Source organism: Oncorhynchus masou, chromosome 12 (genome assembly GCF_036934945.1).
Source record: "Oncorhynchus masou masou isolate Uvic2021 chromosome 12, UVic_Omas_1.1, whole genome shotgun sequence".
Lineage (NCBI taxonomy): Eukaryota > Metazoa > Chordata > Actinopteri > Salmoniformes > Salmonidae > Oncorhynchus > Oncorhynchus masou.
In genome coordinates this window covers 13,220,020-13,238,949 of record NC_088223.1, presented here as the reverse complement: position 1 = coordinate 13,238,949, position 18,930 = coordinate 13,220,020, and the positions used below count along the sequence as shown (strand labels likewise).

Genomic DNA, 18,930 nt, shown 5'->3' with positions numbered 1-18,930 from the left:
ATCTTCATGGTGGCTTTTTTACAGAGCGGCAGTTGAATAATTGTGCACTTCACTTGTTCTGGGTTAGCTATAGTACTAAAACGGCCACGCTTCACTCTAGTGGGTTGACCGCCATGATGATGCTGATGATGCTTTTTCTGCACAAATTGCTTATTTACTTTATTTGTATGTCTGCTGCCAAATAAAACATAACAAATGACATTTCGTTATGGGCCCTGGAATATGCAGAGTGTACAAAATATTAGGAACAACTGCTCCAAGATTTATTTTCATTTAGCAAACGTTGTTATCCAGAGCAAATGTTTTAGCATGTTGTTGTTCTTGTCCCCAGTAAGAATTGAACCCTGGCATTGTAAGCATCATGCTGTAACAACTGAGCCACACGGACCAAGTGAATCCAGGTGAAAGATATGATCCCTTATTGATGTCACCTGTTAAATCCACTTCAATCAGTGTAGATGAAGGGGAGGAGGCAGGTTAAAGAAATATTTTTAAGCTTTGAGACAATTGAGACATGGATTGTGTGTGTGCTATTCAGAGGGTGAATGGGCAAGACAAAATATTTAAGTGCCTTTGAACGGGGTATGGTAGTAGGTGCACTGGTTTGACTCTGTCAAGAACGCTGTTGAGTTTTTCACGCTCAACAGAGATTCCCTTGTGTACCAAGAATGGTCCACCATCCGAAGGACATCCAGCCAACTTGACGTAACTGTGAGAAGCGTTGGACTCAACGTGGGCCAGCATCCCCGTGGAACACTTTCAACACCTTGTAGAGTCCATGGCCTGACTAATCGAGGCTGTTCTGAGGGCAAAAGGGGGTGCAACTCAATAATAGGAAGGTGTTCCTAATGTTTTGTCCACTCAGTGTACAATGACAGGGAAATAGTGTATTACCACTGAATACCACCAGATGGCAGTGTGGAACAAAAACCTCACAAATCGTTTCATCCCAGATTTGCTCCAAGCCATCTGCTGTTGTATTGACCTTCATGGTCAATAAGAAGGAACTCGTGGCTGTATCTCGAGCTATAGAACTATAGAGGTGAGACTCATGTGTATCAACAAGCTGCAGGACCGTTCTGTTCCAACAGTTGTTTGCGAAGGGAATATGTTACATATAAATTATTCAGAAGACCTTTATAATGATGGGATTAGAATGGTGTTTTATGGGAGAGAGAGAATTTGTTTATCTGTGTGTATTTACTATTATTAGGCCACAGATCACACACACGCGCAGATGTCAGGTGGTAGTAAAACAGCTCCCAAAACGTGTCGTTATTTATCAGTGTGAATGATCACCAGTAGTTTATAGTTACACGGCCTGGGCCATGTTCATTAGGACATGCAGCCAAAAGTGTTTCAAAACATTTTGCAACGGAAAACTAAAAGGAGTCGTTTCTCTTTCAACAAGCCCATGTATTTCCTCCCTCTCGATTTTGGTCCGTTTGGTATCTAATGAACACAACCCTGGAGAGTTCTTACACAGAGGACAACAACCACTTCATGGACATGACCATCACCATCATTAAAATGGCTGTTTATATTTACACTGCTCAGTAACAACATTCTGAAGTGTAGTTTATATTTATACTGCTCAGTAACAACATTCTGAAGTAGAGTTTTTATTTACACTGCTCAGTAATAACATTCTGAAGTAGAGTTTTTATTTACACTGCTCAGTAATAACATTCTGAAGTAGAGTTTTTATTTACACTGCTCAGTAACAACATTCTGAAGTAGAGTTTATATTTACACTGCTCAGTAATAACATTCTGAAGTGTAGTTTATATTTACACTGCTCAGTAACAACTTTCTGAAGTGTAGTTTATATTTACACTGCTCAGTAATAACATTCTGAAGTGTAGTTTATATTTACACTGCGAGTAACAACATACTAAAGAATACAGTCAGTGTGTGAAGAGGTAACAGTCACCATGTGTTGATTCTCCTAAAGAGAAATATAATCAACATTCAACTTATTTTTAGCTTCAATGGACAGTGCTATACACGCAGAAAGGAAACATCATTGGTACGGTAGGATACAGTGAGTGAGATACACACACCCTAAACACATTCTGATAGGTCGCACAAATATGTAGAATCCCCAGATATAACCATAATGGCATCTAGTACACTGTCAACTCTGCCACTGTCTATTCTATTGTCTTCGCTACAGCCGTGTGTGTGTGTGTGTGCGTGCATGCATGCGTGCGTGCGTGTGTGACCAAGTGTGATCGTGGTGCATAATCAAATCAAATCAAATCTCTGTGTGTAGCCTCCATGGTGCCTGCATCTCAATGTGCAGTCGTGAACAGTCATTCAACATTCAAACACGGGTGCTTGTGGAGAGAGACACGGTGGTTAAATGGTGTCTAGTGTGCCGAGCCCTAAAAATGTTATCAGCATTGAACTATGGATATTTGTGGCCAAGACACTAATGGAGTTTCCATGATAAAAGCATGATGAGAATATGGAGACGTGGACACTAATGGAAAACAGGCTTGATACAGACACGATAAGGACCCATAACAACAACTCTGATGTCACCCCTACGTCCGTGCGTCCGCCTGTCTGCCTGTCTGTCTGCCATCATTAAACAGAGAGAGGGGCTTTGTCCTCCTCTCATGTTGGGAAGCCGTTGATTTTATGGACCTCAGTGATTCTTATCAACCATCAGCACAAAACAGAACAACCAAATGGCCCCTTTAAGCAAGCTTCTACTGTGTGTTCGTCAACAATCTTACAAAAAGGGGGCTGTATATGTGTTTCTATGTGTGCGTGTGTGTGTGCGTGTGCGTATAAACATAATCACTATATACACTGTGAAAGATATTGGGCTCCCTGTGTAAACAGCCTCTGTGTCTTCCTGCTTGAGTGCCTTAAAAATATGCAGCCAGCAGCTCCTCTCCTCTCCTCAGGGACCAGCAGACGAGCCCACAGCGTGTGAGGAGCCCAGATAACCCCTGCCACCACAAGGCTCGCTTTCTGTAGCCCCACACAAATGCACACACACACACTATAGCCACACCACACCAAGGCATCCATACATCCTAACGCCTGTGTCTTAAAATGCATCCACCAATGTGAGTCTAATCCATAGGTTTAACAGACTTAACGTACACACGATACACCCTCCATGCCTTGAGCCCTGCTATATCAGTAGAACAGAGAGGGATGGGATGTTTGATTAGTTCTGGCTGCCTGTCTTTATCATAATGGTGTCGTTGGCTTAGGCCTGTCAGGCAGAGCAACAGGGATGGATGAAGGAGTATGGGCTATATGTCAATATGAGCTTCTGATACGACAATGTGCAGCTTGGGATTCTGGTTGTGGACTTTGTTAGTGGAGGCTGAGGACTGGCTAGACACCCCCTCGATGGCTTCAGGTTCAGACTGCACCAACAACAGTGGCGCGTATTAAGGACACATCCTGAGGTTCCCTTCCCTCCACACACAGGCCTGGATCAAATATGTATCTCTCCATATTCCCTAGACGTCTTCCCAGGCGCGCTTGACTTAGCTTTGAGTTTGCACGTTTGGGGGCTATTCCATTCGTTCTATGGGTTCAGTGCAGCTCCTTTTAAATATGTTTGACCTAGGTTTGCTCTACACAAAATATATTTTGTAGTCACTTAGCTAGCAGGTACTGTAGTCACTTAGCAAGCAGGTACTGTAGCCACTTAGCTAGCAGGTACTGTAGCCACTTAGCTAGCAGGTACTGTAGCCACTTAGCTAGCAGGTACTGTAGCCACTTAGCTAGCAGGTACTGTAGTAACTTAGCTAGCAGGTACTGTAGCCACTTAGCTAGCAGATACTGTAGCCACTTAGCTAGCAGGTACTGTAGCCACTTAGCTAGTAGTTACTGTAGTCACTTAGCTAGCGTCGCTTAGCTAGCAGAAACTGTAGCCACTTAGCCATCAGGTACTGTATTCACTTAGCTAGCGTCACTTAGCTAGCAGGTACTGTAGTCACTTAGCTAGCGTCACTTAGCTAGCAGGTACTGTAGTCACTTAGCTAGCGCTGTGCCCTGCAGGCCAGGTGGTTATGTCCTCTAAGAAGAGTCTTAGAGTAAAATAATGGCCCATTTTACATCCTGGGTGTGTGCCAGCTTAGCTTAACCATCAGCATTGCATCAATCTTTTTTACTGTATCCATATTGGTTTTATTGGAGTAATTCAGCCATGTACTATAAAAGATAGGTACACATGCTGCTATTGTTAGGATGGTGCCAGAGGGACAGAGAGGGAGAGAGACAGAGACGGGGGAGGGAGAGAGCGGGAGAGAGACAGAGGGACAGAGGGAGAGAGAGAGAGACAGAGGGACCGAGGGAGAGAGAGAGAGACAGAGGGAGAGAGACAGAGACGGGGGAGCGAGAGAGCGGGAGAGAGACAGAGGGACAGAGCGGGAGAGAGAGAGAGAGACAGAGGGACAGAGGGAGAGAGAGAGAAAGGGACAGACGGAGAGCGAGAGAGAGAGGGACCGAGGGAGAGAGAGAGAGACAGAGGGAGAGAGCGGGAGAGATACAGAGGGACAGAGGGAGAGAGAGAGAGAGACAGAGGGACAAAGGGACAGAGGGAGAGAGCGGGAGAGAGAGAGGGACAGAGGGAGATTGAGACAAAAGGACAGAGGGAGAGAGGGACAGATGGAGAGAGAGAGAGACAGAGGGACAGAGGGAGAGAGAGAGAGAGAGACCGAGGGAGAGAGACAGAGAGAGGGGGAGGGAGATAGAGGCAGAGAGGGAGAGAGACCGAGGGAGAGAAACAGAGAGGGAGAGAGAGAGGGACAGAGGGTGAGAGAGAAAGAGACCGAGGGAGAGAGACAGAGAGAGGGGGAGCGAGAGAGAGGACCAACAGAACTCTCTGGTTGGCTCTAAACCCAGATCTGGTTGGCCTGGACAGTTGTAAAATGTAGCACACTACTTCTATTTATCTGACCTGCCAATCACACCCAATCAACAGGGTCTCAGAGAAGTAACCAAGTAACCAACCCAACACAGAGAGAGAGAGAGAGAGAGAGAGAGAGAGAGAGAGAGAGAGAGAGAGAGAGAGAGAGAGAGAAAAAAAGTGGGCACGAGCGAGAAAGAGACAGACAGAGAGGGAGAGAGAACAAAATAAAAACCTAGCGGTCAAACAGGGAAATGGTTCCAATAGTTTTTCCAGATAAAAATAAATGCACACCTATTTAGGTGAGGTGTTGGCTAGCGGAGTAGAAATCTTGAAAATAAAATTAAAGAGAGCCGCACACTCTCAGAGCTCAGATGCAAAAATGTAATTACCAACGTTGACAGCCAAGCTGTCTTCATCAGGGTATATCCAATAAGGGCTGTGTTTGGTGTAGGCTTACCCCGGAGTGACGTTTTGAGAACTATAGAAATCTCTCACAGACAAGGAGACTTTGGAGGAATTTGGAATGGCAGCCTGCTTGCCCTCTGCAAGGACACAACAACACAATAATATACACATTTATAAGTACATTTCTCTTAAAGTTTTGCATGCACATGCAGTATGTAAAAATACAGTAGATAATCATGGAGTATGTAGAAATACAGTAGATAATCATGGAGTTTGTTTAAATACAGTAGATAATCATGGAGTTTGTAGAAATACAGTAGATAATCATGGAGTTTGTAGAAATACAGTAGATAATCATGGAGTTTGTAGAAATACAGTAGATAATCATGGAGTTTGTAGAAATATAGTAGATAATCATGGAGTATATAGAAATACAGTAAATAATCATGGAGTTTGTAGAAATACAGTAGATAATCATGGAGTTTGTTTAAATGCAGTAGATAATCATGGAGTTTGTAGAAATACAGTAGATAATCATGGAGTTTGTAGAAATACAGTAGATAATCATGGAGTATATAGAAATACAGTAAATAATCATGGAGTTTTTGTAAATACAGTATATAATCATGGAGTTTGTAGAAATACAGTAGATAATCATGGAGTTTGTAGAAATACAGTAGATAATCATGGAGTTTGTAGAAATACAGTAGATAATCATGGATTTTGTAGAAATACAGTAGATAATCATGGAGTTTGTAGAAATACATGTAGATAATCATGGAGTTTGTAGAAATACAGTAGATAATCATGGAGTTTGTAGAAATACAGTAGATAATCATGGAATTTGTAGAAATACAGTAGATAATCATAGAGTTTGTAGAAATACATGTATATAATCATGGAGTTTGTAGAAATACAGTAGATAATCGTGGAGTTTGTAGAAATACATGTAGATAATCATGGAGTTTGTTTAAATACATGTAGATAATCATGGAGTTTGTAGAAATACAGTAAATAATCATGGAGTTTGTAGCCCTATTGGAAAATTGTCCACATCCAGTGTGACAGTCATTGAGTTGGTTGAGGTTAACATGGTTATAGCTGCAGGTGAAGGACAGGTAAAGGACAGGTAATGGACAGGTAAAGGACAGGTAAAGGACAGGGAGGTGAGATGATCCATTTACACTGAAGGAGATGCTCAGTCTCCATTTGGTCTCTCCTTTTCTGTGAAGAAAACAAGTATTTGTGCAACGACTAGAAGGTGAGATCCACTAATAGTTTGGAGCTGCTAGTTGGGAGGGCTGAGGTGTCTTATTCTGGATCACATTAGTTGGTCTGATCAAAATGCTGCTAGACTGTGGCTGTCACAGAGGAATGGTTTGGTGAGCAATTGGAAGATACAATGAACACCTGTACCTGCACTCTTCTTTTGGTGCAGTAGTTGTATTGTTGAGTCTGAATAGGATGGGTCATTGTACAGATTCAACACATTTGAAAGAAGCGTTACGGGTTTCCTAAACATACCTATTATATCGTCAACCTTTTGCAATCATGATTGTGATTCTTCATGTTAAAAACAAGCCCTCGTTCAAGGGGAAATACATGTTTGATAAGGCAGAATTTAAAAATGGATCACGGATCGAAAACCATTTATAAAGAACACGTGAAGATATGAAAAGTCACTCCCTCATTGCCCTTCTAAATGTCCTAGAACAAGAGAAAGGAATCAGTCACTCTAGCCGAAAGGGTCCCCTGAACTCACAAGTCATTTTAATAGAAGGAATAGACATAACTCAGACAAACTCATCAAGGCACAGTCACACTCCAGGTTCCCATGAAGAACCATCCTGTTTCACATGACTTAACATTCCTGAAAGCAGTCAGAGTGACAGCCCCCACTCCCCAAACCCCAGAACACAACAAGAGTGTCCAACCCCACTAACAGAGTGGGAGGGACCAGACAGACATAACCTGTTCGTCAAGTGCAGGCACCATGGAAACGCTCTCATGGTTTGTTGCTGGAAGCCCTGTTAGCTGTTGGAATGTGTAGTTATTGACCTTATGTTGGGTTCGTACAATGCAAACCACATTCCCATGACTGTTCTCTTAACTCTCTCTCAAATAACTTTTGTACTTTTGTGATTGTTACAGGTGGTCATCTTGTGTTCTATTTATTTAAATTCATGAAAAATACATCAGCAACTTTTTAAATGAATTCCTTTATTATAAAGTCCTGCTGTGTGTGCGTGTGGCTGATAAATCCTCTCCTCATTGCTTTGCGGTCCATTTAACCAAGACACATACACACAGTATTGTACCAGTGCAGTGGGTCTCTGTTCAGCCCAGCCCACCTGCCGTTAGCTTATTGTTGAGCGGTGCCTCTGAAGAGCACAATGAGACCACTGTCAGAGGAACAAAGGCGCAGAGGAGAGAGGGGCGGAGCTGGGAGGGATTGAGGAGAGGGGCGGAGCTGGGGACGGAGCTGGGGGCAGAGCAGGGAGGGATGGAGGAGAGGGGCGGAGCTGGGGGCACTAGCAGGGAGGGATGGAGGAGAGGGACGGAGCTGGGGGCAGAGGGGCGGAGCTGGGTGCGGAGCAGGGAGGGATTGAGGAGAGGGGCGGAGCGGAGCTGGGGGCAGAGCAGGGAGGGATTGAAGAGAGGGGCGGAGCTGGGGGCAGAGCAGGGAGTGATGGAGGAGAGGGACGGAGCTGGGAGCAGAGCAGGGAGGGATGGAGGAGAGAGGGGCGGAGTTGGGGACGGAGCAGGGAGTGATGGAGGAGAGGGACGGAGCTGGGGGCAGAGCAGGGAGTGATGGAGGAGAGGGACGGAGCTGGGGGCAGAGCAGGGAGGGATGGAGGAGAGAGGGGCGGAGCTGGGGGCAGAGCAGGGAGGGATTGAAGAGAGGGGCGGAGCTGGGGGCAGAGCAGGGAGGGATTGAGGAGAGGGGCGGAGCTGGGGGCAGAGCAGGGAGGGATGGAGGAGAGGGGTGGAGCTGGGGGCGGAGCAGGGAGGGATGGAGGAGAGGGACGGAGCTGGGGGCAGAGCAGGGAGGGATTGAGGAGAGAGGGGCGGAGTTGGGGACGGAGCTGGGGGCAGAGCAGGGAGGGATGGAGGAGAGAGGGGCGGAGTTGGGGACGGAGCTGGGGGCAGAGCAGGGAGGGATGGAGGAGAGAGGGGCGGAGCTGGGGGCAGAGCAGGGAGGGATTGAAGAGAGGGGCGGAGCTGGGGGCAGAGCAGGGAGTGATGGAGGAGAGGGACGGAGCTGGGGGCAGAGCAGGGAGGGATTGAGGAGAGAGGGGCGGAGTTGGGGGCAGAGCAGGGAGGGATGGAGGAGAGAGGGGCGGAGTTGGGGACGGAGCTGGGGGCAGAGCAGGGAGGGATGGAGGAGAGAGGGGCGGAGTTGGGGACGGAGCTGGGGGCAGAGCAGGGAGGGATGGAGGAGAGAGGGGCGGAGCTGGGGGCAGAGCAGGGAGGGATTGAGGAGAGAGGGGCGGAGTTGGGGACGGAGCTGGGGGCAGAGCAGGGAGGGATGGAGGAGAGGGACGGAGCTGGGGGCAGAGCAGGGAGGGATTGAGGAGAGAGGGGCGGAGTTGGGGACGGAGCTGGGAGGGATGGAGGAGAGAGGGGCGGAGTTGGGGACGGAGCTGGGGGCAGAGCAGGGAGTGATGGAGGAGAGAGGGGCGGAGCTGGGGGCAGAGCAGGGAGGGATTGAAGAGAGGGGCGGAGCTGGGGGCAGAGCAGGGAGTGATGGAGGAGAGGGACGGAGCTGGGGGCAGAGCAGGGAGTGATGGAGGAGAGGGACGGAGCTGGGAGCAGAGCAGGGAGGGATTGAGGAGAGAGGGGCGGAGTTGGGGACGGAGCTGGGGGCAGAGCAGGGAGGGATGGAGGAGAGAGGGGCGGAGCTGGGGGCAGAGCAGGGAGGGATTGAAGAGAGGGGCGGAGCTGGGGCAGAGCAGGGAGGGATTGAGGAGAGGGGCGGAGCTGGGGGAAGAGCAGGGAGGGATTGCGGAGAGGGGCGGAGCTGGGAGGGATTGAGGAGAGGGGCGGAGCTGGTGGCGGAGCAGGGAGGGATTGAGGAGAGGGGCGGAGCTGGGAGGGATGGAGGAGAGGGGCGGAGCAGGGAGGGATGGAGGAGAAGGGCGGAGCTGGGGGCACTAGCAGGGAGGGATGGAGGAGAGGGACGGAGCTGGGTGCAGAGGGGCGGAGCTGGGGGCGGAGCAGGGAGGGATTGAGGAGAGGGGCGGAGCGGAGCTGGGGGCAGAGCAGGGAGGGATTGAAGAGAGGGGCGGAGCAGGGAGGGATTGAGGAGAGGGGCGGAGCTGGGGGCAGAGCAGGGAGGGATGGAGGAGAGGACCAGGGAGGGATGAAGGAGAGGACCAGGGAGGGATGGAGGAGAGGGACGGAGCTGGGGGCAGAGCAGGGAGGGTTTGAGGAGAGGGGCGGAGCTGGGGGCAGAGCAGGGAGGGATGGAGGAGAGGGGTGGAGCTGGGGGAACTAGCAGGGAGGGATTGAGGTGAGGGGCGGAGCTGGGAGGGATTGAGGAGAGGGGCGGAGCTGCGGGCGGAGCAGGGAGGGATTGAGGAGAGGGGCGGAGCTGGGGGAGGAGCAGGGAGGGATGGAGGAGAGGGGCGGAGCAGGGAGGGATGGAGGAGAGGGGCGGAGCTGGGGGCAGAGCAGGGAGGGATGGAGGAGAGGACCAGGGAAGGATGGAGGAGAGGACCAGGGAGGGATGGAGGAGAGGGACGGAGCTGGGGGCAGAGCAGGGAGGGATGGAGGAGAGGGGCGGAGCTGGGGGCGGAGCAGGGAGGGATGGAGGAGAGGGGCGGAGCTGGGAGGAGAGGGGCGGAGCTGGGGCGGAGCAGGGAGGGTTGGTGGAGAGGGGCGGAGCTGGGGGCGGAGCAGGGAGGGATGGAGGAGAGGGGCGGAGCTGGGGGCAGAGGGACGGAGCTGGGGGCGGAGCAGGGAGGGATGGAGGAGAGGGGCGGAGCTGGGAGGAGAGAGGGATGGTGCTTGGGACAGAGGAGAGAGGAAGGGTGCGAGGAAGAGAGGAGAGAGGGTCAGAGCTAGGGACAGAGGAGATAGCGATGGAGCTAGGGACAGAGGAAAGAGGGATGGAGCTAGGGACAGAGGAGAGAGGGACGGAGGAGAGAGGGACAGAGCTAGGGACAGAGGAGAGAGGGTCGGAGCTAGGGACAGGGGAGAGAGGGTCGGAGCTAGGGACAGAGGAAAGAGGGACGGAGGAGAGAGGGACAGAGCTAGGGACTGGGGAGAGAGGGTCGGAGCTATGGACAGGGGAGAGAGGGACAGAGCTAGGGACAGAGGAAAGAGGGACGGAGGAGAGAGGGACAGAGCTAGGGACGGAGGAGAGAGGGTCGGAGCTATGGACAGGGGAGAGAGGGACAGAGCTAGGGACAGAGGAAAGAGGGACGGAGGAGAGAGGGACAGAGCTAGGGACGGAGGAGAGAGGGTCGGAGCTATGGACAGGGGAGAGAGGGACAGAGCTAGGGACAGAGGAAAGAGGGACGGAGGAGAGAGGGACAGAGCTAGGGACGGAGGAGAGAGGGTCGGAGCTATGGACAGGGGAGAGAGGGACAGAGCTAGGGACAGGGGAGAGAGGGTCGGAGGAGAGAGGGACAGAGCTAGGGACGGAGGAGAGAGGGTCGGAGCTATGGACAGGGGAGAGAGGGACAGAGCTAGGGACAGGGGAGAGAGGGTCGGAGGAGAGAGGGACAGAGCTAGGGACGGAGGAGAGAGGGTCGGAGCTATGGACAGGGGAGAGAGGGACAGAGCTAGGGACAGGGGAGAGAGGGTCGGAGCTAGGGACAGGGGAGAGAGGGTCGGAGGAGAGAGGGACAGAGCTAGGGACGGAGGAGAGAGGGTCGGAGCTAGGGACAGGGGAGAGAGGGTCGGAGGAGAGAGGGACAGAGCTAGGGACGGAGGAGAGAGGGACAGAGCTAGTGACAGGGGATTTCCCCAGGTTCCATTCAACCAGCTCTGTTCTGTTCTGTTATTCCCCAGGTTCCATTCATCCAGCTCTGTTCTGTTCTGTTAATCCCCAGGTTCCATTCATCCAGCTCTGCTCTGTTCTGTTATTCCCCAGGTTCCATTCATCCAGCTCTGTTCTGTTCTGTTATTCCCCCAGGTTCCATTCATCCAGCTCTGTTCTGTTCTGTTATTCCCCAGGTTCCATTCATCCAGCTCTGTTCTGTTCTGTTATTCCCCCAGGTTCCATTCATCCAGCTCTGTTCTGTTCTGTTATTCCCCCAGGTTCCATTCATCCAGCTCTGTTCTGTTATTCCCCAGGTTCCATTCATCCAGCTCTGTTCTGTTCTGTTATTCCCCAGGTTCCATTCATCCAGCTCTGTTCTGTTATTCCCCCAGGTTCCATTCATCTAGCTCGGTTCTGTTATTCCCCAGGTTCCATTCATCTAGCTCTGTTCTGTTATTCCCCAGGTTCCATTCATCCAGCTCTGTTCTGTTATTCCCCAGGTTCCATTCATCCAGCTCTGTTCTGTTCTGTTATTCCCCAGGTTCCATTCAACCAGCTCTGTTCTGTTCTGTTATTCCCCAGGTTCCATTCAACCAGCTCTGTTCTGTTCTGTTATTCCCCAGGTCCCATTCATCCAGCTCTGTTCTGTTCTGTTATTCCCCCAGGTCCCATTCATCCAGCTCTGTTCTGTTCTGTTATTCCCCAGGTTCCATTCATCCAGCTCTGTTCTGTTCTGTTATTCCCCAGGTTCCATTCATCCAGCTCTGTTCTGTTATTCCCCCAGGTTCCATTCATCCAGCTCTGTTCTGTTATTCCCCAGTTCCATTCATCCAGCTCTGTTCTGTTATTCCCCAGGTTCCATTCAACCAGCTCTGTTCTGTTCTGTTATTCCCCCAGGTTCCATTCATCCAGCTCTGTTCTGTTATTCCCCAGGTTCCATTCATCCAGCTCTGTTCTGTTATTCCCCCAGGTTCCATTCATCCAGCTCTGTTCTGTTCTGTTATTCCCCAGTTCCATTCATCCAGCTCTGTTCTGTTATTCCCCAGGTTCCATTCAACCAGCTCTGTTCTGTTCTGTTATTCCCCAGGTTCCATTCATCCAGCTCTGTTCTGTTCTGTTATTCCCCCAGGTTCCATTCATCCAGCTCTGTTCTGTTATTCCCCAGGTTCCATTCATCTAGCTCTGTTCTGTTATTCCCCAGGTTCCATTCAACCAGCTCTGTTCTGTTATTCCCCAGGTTCCATTCATCCAGCTCTGTTCTGTTCTGTTATTCCCCAGGTTCCATTCATCCAGCTCTGTTCTGTTCTGTTATTCCCCAGGTTCCATTCATCCAGCTCTGTTCTGTTCTGTTATTCCCCAGGTTCCATTCATCCAGCTCTGTTCTGTTCTGTTATTCCCCAGGTTCCATTCATCCAGCTCTGTTCTGTTATTCCCCAGGTTCCATTCATCCAGCTCTGTTCTGTTCTGTTATTCCCCAGGTTCCATTCATCCAGCTCTGTTCTGTTATTCCCCCAGGTTCCATTCATCCAGCTCTGTTCTGTTATTCCCCAGGTTCCATTCATCCAGCTCTGTTCTGTTCTGTTATTCCCCAGGTTCCATTCATCCAGCTCTGTTCTGTTCTGTTATTCCCCAGGTTCCATTCATCCAGCTCTGTTCTGTTATTCCCCAGGTTCCATTCATCCAGCTCTGTTCTGTTCTGTTATTCCCCAGGTTCCATTCATCCAGCTCTGTTCTGTTCTGTTATTCCCCAGGTTCCATTCATCCAGCTCTGTTCTGTTCTGTTATTCCCCAGGTTCCATTCATCCAGCTCTGTTCTGTTATTCCCCAGGTTCCATTCATCCAGCTCTGTTCTGTTCTGTTATTCCCCAGGTTCCATTCATCCAGCTCTGTTCCGTTCTGTTATTCCCCAGGTTCCATTCATCCAGCTCTGTTCTGTTCTGTTATTCCCCAGGTTCCATTCATCCAGCTCTGTTCTGTTATTCCCCAGGTTCCATTCATCCAGCTCTGTTCTGTTCTGTTATTCCCCAGGTTCCATTCATCCAGCTCTGTTCTGTTCTGTTATTCCCCAGGTTCCATTCATCCAGCTCTGTTCTGTTATTCCCCAGTTCCATTCATCTAGCTCTGTTCTGTTCTGTTATTCCCCAGGTTCCATTCATCCAGCTCTGTTCTGTTATTCCCCCAGGTCCCATTCATCCAGCTCTGTTCTGTTCTGTTATTCCCCAGTTCCATTCATCCAGCTCTGTTCTGTTATTCCCCAGTTCCATTCATCCAGCTCTGTTCTGTTCTGTTATTCCCCAGTTCCATTCATCCAGCTCTGTTCTGTTATTCCCCAGGTTCCATTCATCCAGCTCTGTTCTGTTCTGTTATTCCCCAGTTCCATTCATCCAGCTCTGTTCTGTTCTGTTATTCCCCAGGTTCCATTCATCCAGCTCTGTTCTGTTATTCCCCCAGGTTCCATTCATCCAGCTCTGTTCTGTTCTGTTATTCCCCAGGTTCCATTCATCCAGCTCTGTTCTGTTCTGTTATTCCCCAGGTTCCATTCATCCAGCTCTGTTCTGTTATTCCCCAGTTCCATTCATCCAGCTCTGTTCTGTTCTGTTATTCCCCAGGTTCCATTCATCCAGCTCTGTTCTGTTATTCCCCAGGTTCCATTCATCCAGCTCTGTTCTGTTATTCCCCCAGGTCCCATTCATCCAGCTCTGTTCTGTTATTCCCCAGGTTCCATTCATCCAGCACTGTTCTGTTATTCCCCCAGGTCCCATTCATCCAGCTCTGTTCTGTTATTCCCCAGGTTCCATTCATCCAGCTCTGTTCTGTTATTCCCCCAGGTCCCATTCATCCAGCTCTGTTCTGTTATTCCCCAGGTTCCATTCATCCAGCTCTGTTCTGTTCTGTTATTCCCCAGGTTCCATTCATCCAGCTCTGTTCTGTTCTGTTATTCCCCAGGTTCCATTCATCCAGCTCTGTTCTGTTATTCCCCAGGTTCCATTCATCCAGCTCTGTTCTGTTCTGTTATTCCCCAGGTTCCATTCATCCAGCTCTGTTCTGTTCTGTTATTCCCCAGGTTCCATTCATCCAGCTCTGTTCTGTTCTGTTATTCCCCAGGTTCCATTCATCCAGCTCTGTTCTGTTATTCCCCAGGTTCCATTCATCCAGCTCTGTTCTGTTCTGTTATTCCCCAGGTTCCATTCATCCAGCTCTGTTCTGTTCTGTTATTCCCCAGGTTCCATTCATCCAGCTCTGTTCTGTTCTGTTATTCCCCAGGTTCCATTCATCCAGCTCTGTTCTGTTATTCCCCAGGTTCCATTCATCCAGCTCTGTTCTGTTCTGTTATTCCCCAGGTTCCATTCATCCAGCTCTGTTCTGTTCTGTTATTCCCCAGGTTCCATTCATCCAGCTCTGTTCTGTTCTGTTATTCCCCAGGTTCCATTCATCCAGCTCTGTTCTGTTATTCCCCAGTTCCATTCATCCAGCTCTGTTCTGTTCTGTTATTCCCCAGTTCCATTCATCCAGCTCTGTTCTGTTCTGTTATTCCCCAGGTTCCATTCATCCAGCTCTGTTCTGTTATTCCCCCAGGTCCCATTCATCCAGCTCTGTTCTGTTCTGTTATTCCCCAGGTTCCATTCATCCAGCTCTGTTCTGTTATTCCCCAGTTCCATTCATCTAGCTCTGTTCTGTTCTGTTATTCCCCAGGTTCCATTCATCCAGCTCTGTTCTGTTATTCCCCCAGGTCCCATTCATCCAGCTCTGTTCTGTTCTGTTATTCCCCAGTTCCATTCATCCAGCTCTGTTCTGTTATTCCCCAGTTCCATTCATCCAGCTCTGTTCTGTTCTGTTATTCCCCAGTTCCATTCATCCAGCTCTGTTCTGTTATTCCCCAGGTTCCATTCATCCAGCTCTGTTCTGTTCTGTTATTCCCCAGTTCCATTCATCCAGCTCTGTTCTGTTCTGTTATTCCCCAGGTTCCATTCATCCAGCTCTGTTCTGTTATTCCCCCAGGTTCCATTCATCCAGCTCTGTTCTGTTCTGTTATTCCCCAGGTTCCATTCATACAGCTCTGTTCTGTTCTGTTATTCCCCAGGTTCCATTCATCCAGCTCTGTTCTGTTATTCCCCAGTTCCATTCATCCAGCTCTGTTCTGTTCTGTTATTCCCCAGGTTCCATTCATCCAGCTCTGTTCTGTTATTCCCCAGGTTCCATTCATCCAGCTCTGTTCTGTTATTCCCCCAGGTCCCATTCATCCAGCTCTGTTCTGTTATTCCCCAGGTTCCATTCATCCAGCACTGTTCTGTTATTCCCCAGGTCCCATTCATCCAGCTCTGTTCTGTTATTCCCCAGGTTCCATTCATCCAGCTCTGTTCTGTTATTCCCCCAGGTCCCATTCATCCAGCTCTGTTCTGTTATTCCCCAGGTTCCATTCATCCAGCTCTGTTCTGTTATTCCCCAGGTTCCATTCATCCAGCTCTGTTCTGTTATTCCCCCAGGTTCTTCATCCAGCTCTGTTCTGTTATTCCCCAGGTTCCATTCATCTAGCTCTGTTCTGTTATTCCCCAGGTTCCATTCATCCAGCTCTGTTCTGTTATTCCCCCAGGTTCTTCATCCAGCTCTGTTCTGTTATTCCCCAGGTTCCATTCAACCAGCTCTGTTCTGTTATTCCCCCAGGTCCCATTCATCCAGCTCTGTTCTGTTCTGTTATTCCCCAGGTTCCATTCATCCAGCTCTGTTCTGTTATTCCCCAGTTCCATTCATCTAGCTCTGTTCTGTTCTGTTATTCCCCAGGTTCCATTCATCCAGCTCTGTTCTGTTATTCCCCCAGGTCCCATTCATCCAGCTCTGTTCTGTTCTGTTATTCCCCAGTTCCATTCATCCAGCTCTGTTCTGTTATTCCCCAGTTCCATTCATCCAGCTCTGTTCTGTTCTGTTATTCCCCAGTTCCATTCATCCAGCTCTGTTCTGTTATTCCCCAGGTTCCATTCATCCAGCTCTGTTCTGTTCTGTTATTCCCCAGTTCCATTCATCCAGCTCTGTTCTGTTCTGTTATTCCCCAGGTTCCATTCATCCAGCTCTGTTCTGTTATTCCCCCAGGTTCCATTCATCCAGCTCTGTTCTGTTCTGTTATTCCCCAGGTTCCATTCATCCAGCTCTGTTCTGTTCTGTTATTCCCCCAGGTTCCATTCATCCAGCTCTGTTCTGTTATTCCCCAGGTTCCATTCATCTAGCTCTGTTCTGTTATTCCCCAGGTTCCATTCAACCAGCTCTGTTCTGTTATTCCCCAGGTTCCATTCATCCAGCTCTGTTCTGTTCTGTTATTCCCCAGGTTCCATTCATCCAGCTCTGTTCTGTTCTGTTATTCCCCAGGTTCCATTCATCCAGCTCTGTTCTGTTCTGTTATTCCCCAGGTTCCATTCATCCAGCTCTGTTCTGTTATTCCCCAGGTTCCATTCATCCAGCTCTGTTCTGTTCTGTTATTCCCCAGGTTCCATTCATCCAGCTCTGTTCTGTTATTCCCCCAGGTTCCATTCATCCAGCTCTGTTCTGTTATTCCCCAGGTTCCATTCATCCAGCTCTGTTCTGTTCTGTTATTCCCCAGGTTCCATTCATCCAGCTCTGTTCTGTTCTGTTATTCCCCAGGTTCCATTCATCCAGCTCTGTTCTGTTATTCCCCAGGTTCCATTCATCCAGCTCTGTTCTGTTCTGTTATTCCCCAGGTTCCATTCATCCAGCTCTGTTCTGTTCTGTTATTCCCCAGGTTCCATTCATCCAGCTCTGTTCTGTTCTGTTATTCCCCAGGTTCCATTCATCCAGCTCTGTTCTGTTATTCCCCAGGTTCCATTCATCCAGCTCTGTTCTGTTCTGTTATTCCCCAGGTTCCATTCATCCAGCTCTGTTCTGTTCTGTTATTCCCCAGGTTCCATTCATCCAGCTCTGTTCTGTTCTGTTATTCCCCAGGTTCCATTCATCCAGCTCTGTTCTGTTATTCCCCAGGTTCCATTCATCCAGCTCTGTTCTGTTCTGTTATTCCCCAGGTTCCATTCATCCAGCTCTGTTCTGTTCTGTTATTCCCCAGGTTCCATTCATCCAGCTCTGTTCTGTTCTGTTATTCCCCAGGTTCCATTCATCCAGCTCTGTTCTGTTATTCCCCAGTTCCATTCATCCAGCTCTGTTCTGTTCTGTTATTCCCCAGTTCCATTCATCCAGCTCTGTTCTGTTCTGTTATTCCCCAGGTTCCATTCATCCAGCTCTGTTCTGTTATTCCCCCAGGTCCCATTCATCCAGCTCTGTTCTGTTCTGTTATTCCCCAGGTTCCATTCATCCAGCTCTGTTCTGTTATTCCCCAGTTCCATTCATCTAGCTCTGTTCTGTTCTGTTATTCCCCAGGTTCCATTCATCCAGCTCTGTTCTGTTATTCCCCCAGGTCCCATTCATCCAGCTCTGTTCTGTTCTGTTATTCCCCAGTTCCATTCATCCAGCTCTGTTCTGTTATTCCCCAGTTCCATTCATCCAGCTCTGTTCTGTTCTGTTATTCCCCAGTTCCATTCATCCAGCTCTGTTCTGTTATTCCCCAGGTTCCATTCATCCAGCTCTGTTCTGTTCTGTTATTCCCCAGTTCCATTCATCCAGCTCTGTTCTGTTCTGTTATTCCCCAGGTTCCATTCATCCAGCTCTGTTCTGTTATTCCCCCAGGTTCCATTCATCCAGCTCTGTTCTGTTCTGTTATTCCCCAGGTTCCATTCATCCAGCTCTGTTCTGTTCTGTTATTCCCCAGGTTCCATTCATCCAGCTCTGTTCTGTTATTCCCCAGTTCCATTCATCCAGCTCTGTTCTGTTCTGTTATTCCCCAGGTTCCATTCATCCAGCTCTGTTCTGTTATTCCCCAGGTTCCATTCATCCAGCTCTGTTCTGTTATTCCCCCAGGTCCCATTCATCCAGCTCTGTTCTGTTATTCCCCAGGTTCCATTCATCCAGCACTGTTCTGTTATTCCCCCAGGTCCCATTCATCCAGCTCTGTTCTGTTATTCCCCAGGTTCCATTCATCCAGCTCTGTTCTGTTATTCCCCCAGGTCCCATTCATCCAGCTCTGTTCTGTTATTCCCCAGGTTCCATTCATCCAGCTCTGTTCTGTTATTCCCCAGGTTCCATTCATCCAGCTCTGTTCTGTTATTCCCCCAGGTTCTTCATCCAGCTCTGTTCTGTTATTCCCCAGGTTCCATTCATCCAGCTCTGTTCTGTTATTCCCCAGGTTCCATTCATCCAGCTCTGTTCTGTTATTCCCCCAGGTTCTTCATCCAGCTCTGTTCTGTTATTCCCCAGGTTCCATTCAACCAGCTCTGTTCTGTTATTCCCCCAGGTCCCATTCATCCAGCTCTGTTCTGTTATTCCCCAGGTTCCATTCATCCAGCTCTGTTCTGTTATTCCCCAGTTCCATTCATCTAGCTCTGTTCTGTTCTGTTATTCCCCAGGTTCCATTCATCCAGCTCTGTTCTGTTATTCCCCCAGGTCCCATTCATCCAGCTCTGTTCTGTTCTGTTATTCCCCAGTTCCATTCATCCAGCTCTGTTCTGTTATTCCCCAGGTTCCATTCATCCAGCTCTGTTCTGTTCTGTTATTCCCCAGTTCCATTCATCCAGCTCTGTTCTGTTCTGTTATTCCC

The 18,930-nt window shown here is 49.1% G+C and overlaps 1 protein-coding gene across 1 annotated transcript in view; it reads right to left on the bottom strand.

The window, feature by feature from the left end:
• Positions 1 to 1,538: 1,538 nt before the first annotated feature.
• Positions 1,539 to 18,930, bottom strand: part of LOC135549575 (zinc finger protein 704-like) — a 117,573-nt gene continuing 100,181 nt past the window's right edge. Inside the window, exon 10 of the transcript XR_010456988.1 lies at positions 1,539 to 5,427. The gene's annotated coding sequence lies outside the window, so the exon portion shown is untranslated. The remainder of the gene's footprint in view (positions 5,428 to 18,930) is intronic.